At 37.2% G+C, this 13,940-nt stretch overlaps 1 protein-coding gene across 1 annotated transcript in view; it reads left to right on the top strand.

Annotated features, from left to right (window-relative positions):
- LOC115417728 (glypican-1-like) overlaps positions 1 to 13,940 on the top strand; it is a 75,691-nt gene that overhangs the window by 22,690 nt on the left and 39,061 nt on the right.

Below are 13,940 nucleotides of genomic sequence, written 5' to 3'. Positions count from 1 at the left end.
GTGGAGTTGAATTAATGAAGAATTCAGACCCAAACATAGCATTTCCAGTATATGTAGACCAAAGGGAAATGTCTTAAAATGCATAATTCCATTTAAAAAAGCAAAATATCACTCCTTTAAAGACCAAACAATTTATCGATTGAGAAAATAATCAAGATACAGCCAGTCTCATGATCGTGGCTTGGAATTGAACTTGTTTTTTCATATGATCTACTTTTCAGAAGGAACTGTACAAATCATGTCATTAAAAAAATAAAGTAACCATAAAAAACAGTTTACTGAGCTTGTGTAAGAGCTGGTGTTCATCAGCTGTGTGTCCAGCTTTTAAACTGACGAGTGAGTCTGAATTACACAGATGCTATGAGTTATGCTTGTGTGAAGATGTTTTTTGAGTCATTATGAAACTCTGGTGGGACAGATTAAGCTGCCACAATCTAGGTGGATGATGAAACACTGCAGCCATCACAGGCGTGTGTACAGTGAAATAGTGGTGACTTAATGTAGGTATACATAACCCATGAAGACCCAAACATCCACCATTGACCAAAATCATTCTACTGATCACTAATCCTATCACTGTATGTCAACTTTAACTCCATTTAAACACAGATCTAGTTTCTACTTCTTACATTTTTCAGATAAGTTCATTACTTTGTGTTAATATATTTTAGGTAAATAACGGACAATAAACAGTAGGTGCATTTTTCATACATGTATTTAACCCTTAAAGACCCAAACATCCACCACTGACCAAAACCATCTGCTGATCTAAAATGTGTTCTGTTCATTCACTAATCCTATCAATATGTGTAAATAATTGGTGTAAAATGCAGTTTATCGTCTTTTCATGATAATCAGATATGACCCATGTGGACGTTCAGAGGCTCTGAAATTTTTGTGGAAACACTGTCATCTTCCACAACATTGATTCACCAGTAAAACCCATAGAGTTTGATCAGTGACAGTGGATGGACACACTGGGTTTATGATCAGTTATTGACAGATTTGACTGAAAAAGTCACTTTTGCTTCAGTTTTGTCTGTTTCTGATATAATAACACTCAATTTAATGAGTTTTAATGGACATCTACATGATCAGTAAATTAAATATAGGAAAATATGACAATGACAGTGGCTAGAAACATTTGTTTTTGTGTTCATTTATTGATATATGTTGCTGAAAATATCACTTTCGCTTCAGTTTTCTCTGTTATTTAATATAATAACCTTCAACTTTAATCTGAGCTTTTATGAACATCTACATGATCAGTGAATTAAATATAGGAGAATACGTGGTTTTCACTGAAAAAGGGAAAATACAGAGGATAATATTACAATAAATGGTAATAAATCACTTAACAAAGGTTAAAAGGAGAGAAATGCATCATCTGGGAACTGCCACAAAAGTAACACAGGGTGTACTAATGTTTAATAATGTAAGTCGAAAACGGTGCAGGATTTCAATTTTATTTTACTCGCCATTTCATAAGATATGACACAGTTATTAATTAGATCATAGCTCATAATTCTACCTCAAAGGATTGTTATAATATCTTTTGGCCAGATCGCCCCATCATTACTTAACCATGACAATAATCCTTAGTTGCAGCTCTTTTGATAAAGTGTTTATATGTGGTGAAGACTGCATTCAAAGTAAATAAACTAAAGAATTATTATTATTAACAGAATACACATCTGCATATGTAAAGCATTAATCATCAAACAGATGCTAAACGTGTTCTGATACTAGTTCTGTATGTATGAACACCATGTTTTCTTTGTCCTTGTCACATAAAAGTAAATATTCTCTGATTTAAGATTTCTATCCAAACAAAACAAGTAATATTTAAATGTCAACTTTGGCTCTGGAAACTCCATCTAGACCTTATTTGTTCTTGGGGTAATAGATTACCAATACGATCATCAGTTACAGTTGTAATTATAAATTATCTAAAACTTTTATGAATTAAAGCTGAGATTCATCTAAGGATCCAAAACACTTTTATGTTTTCTAATTAAGGCTGTAATTAATGATCACACTGATTATCTGTTACCTTGATGATAGTATTTCTCATTAATGTCATATTTCTGGTTTTGTTTAGACAGAAAGCCAACACAGCAATTAAATTTTCTTTGACAAGGATGAAGAAACAGGACATTCTTGCAGCTGTTATCAGAACATGTTCAGTATCTGTCTCGATGATTGATGTCCTTTTTTCAAGGTTTGTTTGTTGTACTGTTTGACATTGACTAAATGATGTCTGAGCAGTTTGACACTTTGACAGTTTCTCTGTGCTCACTGAAAATCTGAATACAACGAGCAGACCTATAGGATTACAAATTCTGAAGCCCATTGTGATCTTACTGTAATGATGCGGAAACATGAAGTGATCATGCACAAAGATTCAAGAAACATCTATTTAACATCAATATTTATATATATTAGGATTTCAGGTCCAGATTTTGCAAGGTTTTTAGCATCTTTGGATAAAAATTCGATAAGACACAATGCCTTTATTTGTCCCACAAGGTGAAAGTCCAGGTTACAGCAGCAAAGTACAAAAGCACACAGGAGCAGAAGAAGTGCAAAATCCAAAAAATAGACAAATTGAAAAAGTTATCTGTACTATTTAATAATTACCTCTAGACTTGCACCAATTACAATTTTTTGGGCCAATCCGATTTCCGATTTGCTGGGCACTTGGAAGGCCGATAGCAATTTTGCCCAATTCCGATCTCATATTTTTCAAACACAACAGGCAACATTGCAGTGTAACTTTCCCTTTCGAACATTCATTCTAAAAATTGAAGAAAAATGTGCAAAAAAGGTGTCAGGTTCTCTGTATCAAAACAGGTGCATTGATTGAAATGCCTGGTTTTTAGCGAGTCTTGTATCATACCAGCAGCTGAAAATTATCATATTTGAAGGAAAATTATCATACACACCCAGTTTTTATTCTGACGTGACTCAGACCATCTGCTTTAGTGACACATTATCATAGACCGTACATATTACACGCTGCAGCTCAGTTTTACTTTTAAATAATCTAATAGAACCTTGGAAAAAAGCAAGTGTCTCTACATTTGTGGAGCACAGGATGAACCCCTGCACTAAATGGACCAGAACACTATTTATACATTCACAACATCTACATGCTTTGGGCTTAATCAAGGTCGTGCCTTACGAGTAGAGAGGATGAATAAAAACAAGTTCAGCACTATGCAAAGAATCCGTATCCTATTTGTGTTTGGTAATTAATTCATTTAGTTGCGTAATGAAGTAGTCAAATTGTTGTACATTACGGGATTTTTGGAGTTATTGATCCTACATTGTACAGAGGGTATAAATAATTGTACAAATATGATAATTATCATAGGACCTGGTTCTGGGGGGAGTAAGAGTGGGCAATGCCCCCTTAAACAAGTGTCCTGCCCTCTCAAATGAAAGTTTTTGAAGGAAGGTTGAGGTACGTACAGCACCCCCCTGTTTCGCCACCTCCGTCAGCGACATGTGCCCCCTTTACATTCCTGATTGCTGCCTCATATATGACTGTCTGGAACTGGTGCCAGGTCTGGTTATGAGGCATGGCAGGAATTTGACCTGCACTCAAAATCCGTCACTTTCAGACTGACCGGCCGGTTGCAGGTCATGGCCGATCACATGAAAATTGGACAATTTCCGAGCATGGCTGATTAATCGGTGCAAGTCTAATTACCTCATACCAAATTGTAGATCAAGTCATCAGACACAAATAAAGAATGTCTCTGGCTTATATTGGTATAACTTCTGTGGGCCCATCACAGTGCATTGCATTGCAGGCTGCACACAAAAACGACATGCCAACTTCTTTTGCCTTTTGTAGTTTTACCCCAAAAATGACTTTTCAGAGGAAAAAAAAACATTTTTTTTTTTTTTAGGGCCAAAGTCATGCAGCCTTAATTTGAACTGTTGGCCACTATTACAGCCAAATTTTCCCAATATCAATTGTTAAAAAGTGTCCCGTTACTGTCTAACATAGTGTTTTTCAGCCTTGGGGTTGGGACCCCACATGGGGTTGCCTGAAATTCAAATTGAGTCGCCTGAAATTTCTAGTAATTGATCAAAATAAAAATAAAAACTTACTAATAAAAATTATATGGTGAGTTGAGAGAGACAATCCCAATCCATAAAAGACATGACAAACTGTGAAGCTGAAACTGAAGCACTGTGGTTCTGTTTATCTTTCAAATGTTCATTGTGGTCGGTTTAAGATGCTGCAGCTCTTTCATAATTCATAGTTTGAGTTCTTGTTTTTTCAGTATTAATTGTCAGCCTTGTAAATCCAAGCTGGACTGACTGTACATGTCCTGACCAAGGAAAATTTAAATTCTCACTTTGTGCAGTAATCTACACCTGGCTTTTCTGCCTCTGTCCATCATAATATACATTATATAGACTAAACGTCATCTAAAATTAACGTTTATTTGCAACATAGTATAGCAAACTATTATATGATCAAAAACAAATTATTCATCATTAATTCATTATCTGAACCCAGTTTATCCTCACTAGGGTCATTTAAAAAAAAAAAAAAAAAAGTCTTTGTTTTGAATGTCTGGGGTCGTCACAAATTTGTGATGTTAAAATGGGGCCATGAGCCAGAAAATGTTGGGAACCACTGCTCTAACAGTAACTGATTAATTCAGAAATCATTTCACCTCTGTGTTGAATATTTTTTGCACTTTTCACAATACATTAACAATTATTGACAGACACTGCATGAAAAGCAGCCTCATTGATTTACATGTAGACCCCTGCTCAGAATAGCTGTGCTGGCTTTGGGAAAAATTGTGACGAACTGCCACAAAACTGCAGTGTAAGTTAATTCTTGTGGAAATGATGTTCAATGTGGTGTCAATCAGTTATGCAATCCTTTCATGTGAAACCATTAATATGCCGACAGATCAGACGTTAAATCAAAAAATCACAGTTAAAGATATAAGTGATGGATTTATGAGGTACTTAGAAGGAGATTACAGTGTTTTAATACTCGCTGCTTTCACCGGTTCTGTCTTCTCTTGATGATCTTTGTCGTCTTCCTCACATCTTCTATCCCTCCGTCTTGTTTCATTTCCATTTTATTGCCTTCTCATCCCTCCGTCTTGCTCTCCTGTTTCATCATTACAGCTCAGTGGCTCTCGGCTCCTCTCCCTCCTTTTGCTTTTGGGTGGATAGTAAAAAGGTAAAAGTGTACTTTGGGAGGAAGGCCATGTGGAACGTTAAATCACATACAGGTGCTGTTAAATGTTGAAGAGAGTGTGTGATGGAAACACACATGCACTCACATGCATTCACGCACACAGACGCACCATCAGCCCCTCATTTAGGTAGCAGTAATTTGCCGCAGTAAGTGACAGGGTTATTGTAAGACGCTCATTAAGAAAGGGAAGCAGCGAATAAACGTCTGACTGAAGGGAATAAATTCAAGCCACTGTGCCACTTTTACTGCTCTGCAATAAGACGCTTTGATGTGGTGTGCGATGGCAGGGCCGGGGCAGACTCGGGGCATTTAAGTGTATACGTGTTAGGACGGTAACGCAGATTTTCCATTTTATTTGTAACACGATCAAGGCATGAACCCGCGCTTTACGTATGGCGCACGTGTATGTTAGTTTTGTGCCGTGTGCTTGTGTTGCAGAAGGTCAGAGGTCAGATGGGTTACAATGACCGACAGTTTCCGTGGTAACACAGCGCGAGGTCACTTCCTATGACAGACTTTCATCTCAGCGGGAGAGAGGGAAGAAAAGAGAAAAGTGGGGATTTATGGATGAAGGGAAGGAGGCTGTGACATTAGAGGAAGTGTACCGAAGTTGGAAGAAGTGAAGTCAGTGAGTGAAAAGGGTCATGATTATGGGATAGATATGAAATAGGCATGGAGAATGTACTCTGGTCCACTATAGACAGATTAATTCCACATAGTGAATATATTCTACCTCCAAATACTTCAAAATTTATCAGCAAAATGTGCAGAAAGTAGGGAGGGGATTCCGATTTCATTATCGATCCGATTCCTTATCGATTCTCTTATCGATTCTCATTGGATGAGGGAATAAAAGAGTACAAACAAATGTCTTTGCATTAACTGTCTTTTACATTTCCATCTCTGCACAGAAAATATAACATACACAGTATGTACAAATAATAATAACAGGTGACGCCGGGCCCGGATGGGGGGGGGGGGGGGGGGGGGGGGGGCGTACAGTGAAAGTGAAACTAAAGACGCTTTACTAATTCCTCTATTGCTACATTTCTGCTACGTGGAACCACTTCGACTCGGCTTGGCTTGTCTCCCGTTGTTGTGCACCTCATTTCCTTTCCCTTCTTACCTTCGGAAGCTTGTATTTGAGGAGTTACTACGTTTGTTGCCCACACCGGAACCAGCCCAGCGTTCACTTTGCCGCTACATTCACAAGCACCGCTAAGTAGCGTATCAAATACGTGACATTCCTGTAAATGATTCACATGCTGTGGACAAATGTTTGAGCATATTGGAGGGATTCTACCCTTTTGAAGACATGGGAGCTTTGACAGTGTTCCAAGTAAGTGGACCTGGTGTCGTCTTTTTAGACCAGGGGTGTCAAACTCAGATCCTCGAGGGCCGGAATCCTGTATGTTTTAGATGTATTCCTCTTCCAACACACCTGATTCAAATGATAAGCCTATCATCAAGCTCTGCAGAAACCTGATAATGACCATCAGGTGTGCTGGAAGAGGGAAACATCTAAAACATGCAGGATTCCGGCCCTCGAGGACCGGAGTTTGACACCTGTGTTTTAGACCGTTTCTGCCTCAAGGCCATATTGAAGAATGAAAAATCGTTCTGACCAAAACAATGCAGCGTACGAGTGACATCATCACGCATGCACAACGAAGGCGGAATCGATAAGCAGAATCGTTAAGAAGGCAGGCAAACGATTCCAAGGAATCAAGCTACTGGGAACTGGTTCTCAAAAAGAACCGGTTCTTGATTCCCATCCCTAGCAGAAAGTGTAATACTACAGGGTGGGTGAAAAGTAACAAGACATTAGAAATTGCTTATAGAATTTTTAGTATCACCTAAGTCAGTTTTTACCTGTGGTATTACACAAAAGAGGATGTGTACAAGACAAAACCTCGCACAATGGAGGATTCAGGAGGTTCTCACTAGTCGCTTTTCCATTGGACATCTGTGCAAAACTTTACTGATATTTACTAAATGTCAAAAAAACAGAAGTTCGTAATGCTGGTTTTTCCATTAAATCACAAATGCGATGATTTGTTTATTTATTACCACGAGATGACACGAGAAGTCATTCCATAAACATGGCGACAAATGTAAATATGGTGATGATTTACAGATATATTCATTATTATTATATATTACTCCTCTATCTCGTACTAAATTAAAAAAATGATTCGGTTTCCTTGTGTGTCCACACATACCATGACATGTTTCTTCTTCTTCTTCGCTTGTTGTAACGTACGTCAACATTCAGGTTTTTCATTCACCTGACTTTAGTTGCAAAAAAAGGTCTGTCCATTGCAGTTTTCCATGTTATACCATTTGTGCTACGCCCGACAAACCACCTCTTGCCAGCGCAAAAACTTTTAATCAAAAAATTAGACTTCTGGCGAAATTGTTTTTCCATTAGGTAAGTTTTTATGCACAAGTTATATTTGCACAATTTGAGGGTCAATGGAAAAGCAATTAATGATATCTCAGACAACGTCCTTCACAAGGTTGTTCATTCCATCCCTGGCTGTTTGAGGAAACTGGTTGATGGTTCTTATGTTTAAATATGATTTAATTTCATATTCCCATGTAATAAAGAACATGTATCACTTGTTTCAGTAAATTTGTAAAAGGAATATGGATTTTATTACCAATTTTTAATGCATAGTTACTTTTCTCCCACCCTGTATATTCATATTTCTACTGCATTCATGAAGTATGATCAATGACAGTGGATGGAAATGCTTGTTTTATGTTCAAGTAATGATATATTTTACTGAAAAAGTCACTTTTTCTTTAATTTTCTCTGTTTCTGATACAATAACCTTCAAATTTGATTAGAACTTTTATGAGCATCTACATGATTATCAAATTAAATACAGAAAAACACCTGATTTTCACTGAAAAAACTCCAAATATGGAGGATAATATTACAATAAACAGTGAAAAAAATCACTTAGGAAAGGCTAAATAGAGAGAAAAATTAATTTGGGAGCTGCTATCAAAGTAGCACAGGGTCTTTATGGGTTAATTACACACATTTATGTGAAATGGTAAATCTGTCCTATAGTTTGTTTAATTACCTTATTTAATTTCATTTATTTTATTTGTTAATCCAGCAGTGGTCATGTGTTTTGTTTAGTTTTTATATATATATATATATATATATATATATATTTCCTTGTGTTTTGTTTTATTTTGTTTTTTTTCTCTTAATAGTTGGTGGGAAGGGATAATGGTTCATTCATAGAAGCTGTTCTGGCTTAGATTAAAACTGTTATACGTTGTATAAGACATCTTCCTATTACCTTTCAACTAGAACACCTGGAAACATTGTACGTGTCAGATATTGCTGTGTGTACGAAAAATCCAATAATAAGATTTATTTTAAAAAAAAGAAAAAAGAAAAACTGAAGTGAAACCTACAACATCTGTATCCGAGATGTAGTGGAGTAGAAGTATGAACATGCACAAAATGGAAGTAGCTACTCAAGGAAAGTACAAGCATCTCGATTTTGTGCTAAAATACCGCACGCTTTTCAACACATGCTCATAGTTGGGAGAAAAATGTATTTGTATCCAGGAGGGCAGATCAGTAGCTATATAAAACTGAAATTATTTTCAGTGCCAACCAGAAGTTAAACAGTAAGGTCTTTAAAAACTACAGGTAAAAAGCATTATACTGTGTTTTTCAGACTCCAGTTTTTATTCCATTGTCAGCAGCTGAACCAGGTCATGGAACAGTGTAACAGCTGGAAACTAGTCATTTGAGAGACTTTAGTTATGCTTTATAGTATGCTGATTCAGCTTGCACGTATACTGTCCGACCTCTGAAAAAGATTAGTCTGCAGAGTTGTTGCAGGTTAAAAGTGTGATGGAGCACTTTTACTGTGGCTAAGACTGTAATTGGATTTACACGTTTCATTTAACCCACTAGATGCCTCAACAATCTCCAGTATTGGAAACATCACAAATATTGGAAACGTTGTCTCAACGACTTGGGTTCACTCGTGCGAAACAAAATTAATCTTGTTCTCTTTATGGTACAGAAATATGAGTTAATTACTTGCAATTAAAGAACGTGGAGCCAAAAAAACTTGTTTGAAGAATTTTTAACCGGTTCAGCAAAGTTTGAGCACTGTGCTACTTTATTATGATTAAAGTTAAAACTGTAAATGTGGCTGCTTTCCGGGTTTTGCTCTTGTTGTATAGAAAAATAATGATGTTCATTTATTTAAGAAGCAGTTTCTAAAACACCCAAACCTGAACTGCTGTGTGTGCTAACAGCTTAATAGCACATATTAAAAACTGTGATGTATGTTGTCTGAAGTCTGTGCGTGTGTGTGTTACAAAGGGAGAGGATTATCTAATGTGTACATACCATTAGTAACCTATAGCTTCAGGGTATTGTGTCTGTCGAAGTAACAGTAAATGCCTCCACTCCTGTGTGAACGTGTGTGTCAGCGCTTTGAAGATTAACAGCTCACACTTAATTTTAATAACTGGTATGTGTGTGTTTATGTCTTATGAAACACAGTGGCTTGATCTACTTAATGGTGTGTCTGGTGTCCCTGATCCACCTCACTGAGGAGAAAGTATGTTTGTGCATGTGTGTTTTAGTGTGTAAACCACTATTCATTACCGCAACATGGTCCTTATGCGTTCATGATATTAATCTTAATCTAGTAATTAATTAGAGTTAAAGTTATGCTAGAGTCTGTTTTTACTAGGAATGCACCAATCCAACTTTTTCCAGTACCAATGCCGATACTGATGCTGGGACCATGCATACTGGGCGATACCGATCCGATGTTGTTGATTTAGAACTGAGATTCTCAACCTGGGAGGCATGAGCACATCGACATCGTCGTGCATGTGGGTGCATGAGCGACTACTGTTGTATATCACAACTGTATAAATCACTTGGCACATACTGTGGTGGTGGTGGTGGTGGTGGTGGGGTTTCGGGGTGCAGCATGTAGTCAATGATAACTCATTGATTTCTTGCTCACTTTCCCGCAGCTTTATCTACAGAGCTGTATAACGCATCACATCCTCTACATACAGTTCCGTTGCACTACTTTTGGAAGTACGTTTGGCATGCATGACATAGCCCGTATCACAAAAATGTAAAGGGGAAGGATCAGTCTTACAGATTGGTTGCTTTTACCGATCCCCGGCAAAAATGTTGATATCGGGGCCGATATCTGATCCTAATATCAGATCAGTGCAACTTTAGTGGGGCCATTAATAACATATCATCATGTTTAGCTAAAGAATCTTACCACGCACGCATCAGATGGTTAGTTACTTTTATGGTAACAATGATGTCCGATCACCCCTGTATAAAAAACCCAGTCAAATAAAGAAAGGGAGATATTCCCAGATGCCCGGTGAAACTTCTCATGCAACTATTCTGTCTTTGATAGAGATTTCTGCAAACAAAGCGTGTTCTGGGTTCCTGATGATTTAGACATTAAAACTGCAGTGATTTTAAAATTAAACATTTAATAAAACTTGTTAGCATGCAAAAAGCTATCGCAGAAAAAAATACTTGAACAGCATGCATGAGTATTTGAAGTATTTTTTTCCCTGTGCATCATAAATCAGAGCTCATGGTGCCTTAAATGGTTGGTTTTTATTTTTTGTAGTGGTGTTGTATGAGGTACATGTCTAAAAAGAGTATTATCTACAAGTGATGGCATTTACTGGCTTTAAATACAAACAAACATGCATTGCTAGAAACAAAATCTTTAGTACTATAGTATTTTGGCCTTCTAAAATTTTGATTTTGTTGCACATATGCATAATGACAATAAAGGTATTCTATTCTATTCTATTCTATTCTATTCTATTCTATTCTATTCTATTCTATTCTATTCTATTCTAAAAAAGGCTCAACTAACAAAATCCATATCAGTATGGGTATTCATTAAGTTAGGAATATTTACACCAGTTTAGCTTTATATTAAACAACCCAGTTCAGCTGGAATAAAGCTGTTATATTACTCAACACTCCTTCGACAAAAACAGCAATTTTTTCTCACAAAACATGCGAGTTGCCTTAGTTTCTTCCTTTGCTGTGAAGGTTTGTTGAGGCAAAAGATCTGTGACGCACTGGCCTGCAACATTCTGAAGCCTTCACACTGTACAATTTCCGCTCTACCTGTGATCCAACTGTCATGCTTTTTTGTTGCTGACTATACTTCACAAATAGCATCTTAAAATATGAATGAACATAGTGATAGTGAGTTATTTACTACAGCTGGTGAAAACATAAAAAACAAGAGCATCGAGGATTCCTCCCATCTGTTCCCAGAGCAGGTCTGTTGTTTAGTGGAATTGGTGTCACTTCTAATTAAGGAAAGAAAACATGCCCCCATCAAGGTGTGATTTAGTGGGGAAAGTGTAAAGATAAAGCTGCAGCCTATAAGGAACAGCCTATAAATACTGGGAAAAACATATACTACATAGTGCGATGTTGTAAAACCAGCCTCTAATGAATCGACTAGTTGAATCACTGGCTGAACCAATGTAATAAAACAAAAGAGTCACGTGATAGCACTAAGAAAATGGGTCAATGCAATGATTGATCAGTAACTCGTCTTCTGGAAGAAATAAAAAAATCACTGTTTTTGTCAAAGGAGTCGGGCATAGCCTCTTCAGCTTCATATTTACAATTTACATTTATGCATTTGGCAGATACTTTTTTCTAAAGGTATTTATAGGGGAAAAACCAAAATAAAAGAATATAATACAAGAAGAGATTAAAGACAAAAGAGAAGAATAAAAAAGCAGCATATAGTAATTTAATATAGTGAAATTATTCAAAATGTCAACTATGCTTACACTATTACTGATTTTTTTTCTTTATGTGTGTACATCGACCGCTGCACATTGCTATTATTTGTATTTTCTTCTCCAAATTAGGGCTGGACTGGTTCCCATCTACAGTGGGTAATACACCTATTATAGATTAATTCATTCACAACATCTGAACCAATCCTTTAAAGGGGTCATATTTTGCTAAACCCACTTTTATTAGTCTTTGGTACATTTATTTGTGTATTTGGACCCTAACAGTTCATAAAGTTTGAATTTGAACCCTCCAGGTGCTGCAAAGCTACCTTTATATTAATTTTGGCAAAAATCAAGTGGATTTCTACAGCTCCTTTGTAATTTGTTACATCTATAACTAGTTACATCACGACATTTGCACATATAAGATCGAGACTTTAGATGAACATTTCTCTGAGTATGCCATAATTGTTTGTCAGCAACAGCGGTTGGAGTCCATATTGGAAATATGACCAAACTTAGAGCCAATTACCTGAAATGTTCATTTGTTGGTTGTATTAACAAACACATGTCACTACTCCAACCTGGAGGGGGTGCGGTGTGAAGTGGCTCATTTGCATTTAAAGGGCCAGTGCTCAAAACAACCTTTCTAGCGTCATTATGCAAAAATATTGTTGAAGATGGGCCTGTGGAGTTGAATTAATAAAGAATTTAGACCCAAACATAGCATTTACAGTTTATGTCGACCACAGGGAAATGTTTTAAAATGCATAATTCTATTTAAAAATACAAAATAGCCTTCCTTTAATGCTATAGACTATAGAAATCCAAGGCGCTGAAGCTGCAGTAATAAAGCCACCCCTTATTTAAGCTTGTTCGTACCCCAAACTTCATCTACTCAGATCATATTCTGGGGCTGTAACCAATATCTTATCTCAGCTCAACTGGTACACCAACAAATCCCAGCCTCTAATAAATACTGTATCAAAATCAGTAATAATTGAACTTGCCATGTCATGTGCAGTCAACACACTCAGCTTTCAGAGCGAGAAAAATCTTCCCATGAACATAATAAATGTATTTCACCAGAGGGGGAATGCCAGTTATCAACATGTAGCCAGAAGCCAAACCAATCAATATGCCCATATCTGACAAACGAGGCAGCAGCACGACGCTAAAACACTAAACAACAATGTTCCAGCGAAATTAATTAGTTCTAACTCTTAAACAGAGGTGATGAGGCAGTTACTGTCAAGTGTTGAATAAATTGCTGTGTAAACAACAGCTTGCCTTGTTATATTTGTTGCCATAATGAGAACGTTTGGTCCGACTGGATGGAAGTTTGAGTCGGAGAGAAGTTAAGTTCAACTCCGCTGTGGTTTTGCTGAGCTGAGCACATGGGTTTTACCTCAGTATACATGTGCAAACGGAGAACGCAGACAGAAACACATGTAGCTCTGAGATGACCGTAATGGCACATTTTCAGTCTGTAAGTGGTTTTGATTGCAGTGGATCTGTCAGCCGGCTTGGCACACTCGCAGAAGTTGGCTCACTTGTCGAGACGGGCTCAGGTATGCCGGGGCTTCCACAAGGAATGCAGGATGAAAAAGGGAGACGGTGAGAGAGGGTGTAACAGCAAGACGAAAGTGAGAGCCAGATGCTTTTGATGGGAAAAGGAAATGAATAGCTAAGCAATGTTGTCTTGATGTGGTCTCCATGGCGACCGGTGTAAGCTGTTCTATGTCTGCAGGCAAAACCAAAAACAAGTTTCGAATTAAATAGATTCAGTAATGATTAAGTGCAAAATACCCCGCAGCAGCGCAAGGTTTTTTTTGTTTTTTGTTTTTTTTTTCTTATATGCGGCATTTAGCTCCAGGAGGGCTGGTGGGAA

Source organism: Sphaeramia orbicularis, chromosome 4, assembly GCF_902148855.1.
Source record: "Sphaeramia orbicularis chromosome 4, fSphaOr1.1, whole genome shotgun sequence".
Classification (NCBI taxonomy): domain Eukaryota; kingdom Metazoa; phylum Chordata; class Actinopteri; order Kurtiformes; family Apogonidae; genus Sphaeramia; species Sphaeramia orbicularis.
The sequence above is the reverse complement of the archived record's forward strand: the minus strand, read 5'-3'. Positions and strand labels throughout refer to the sequence as shown.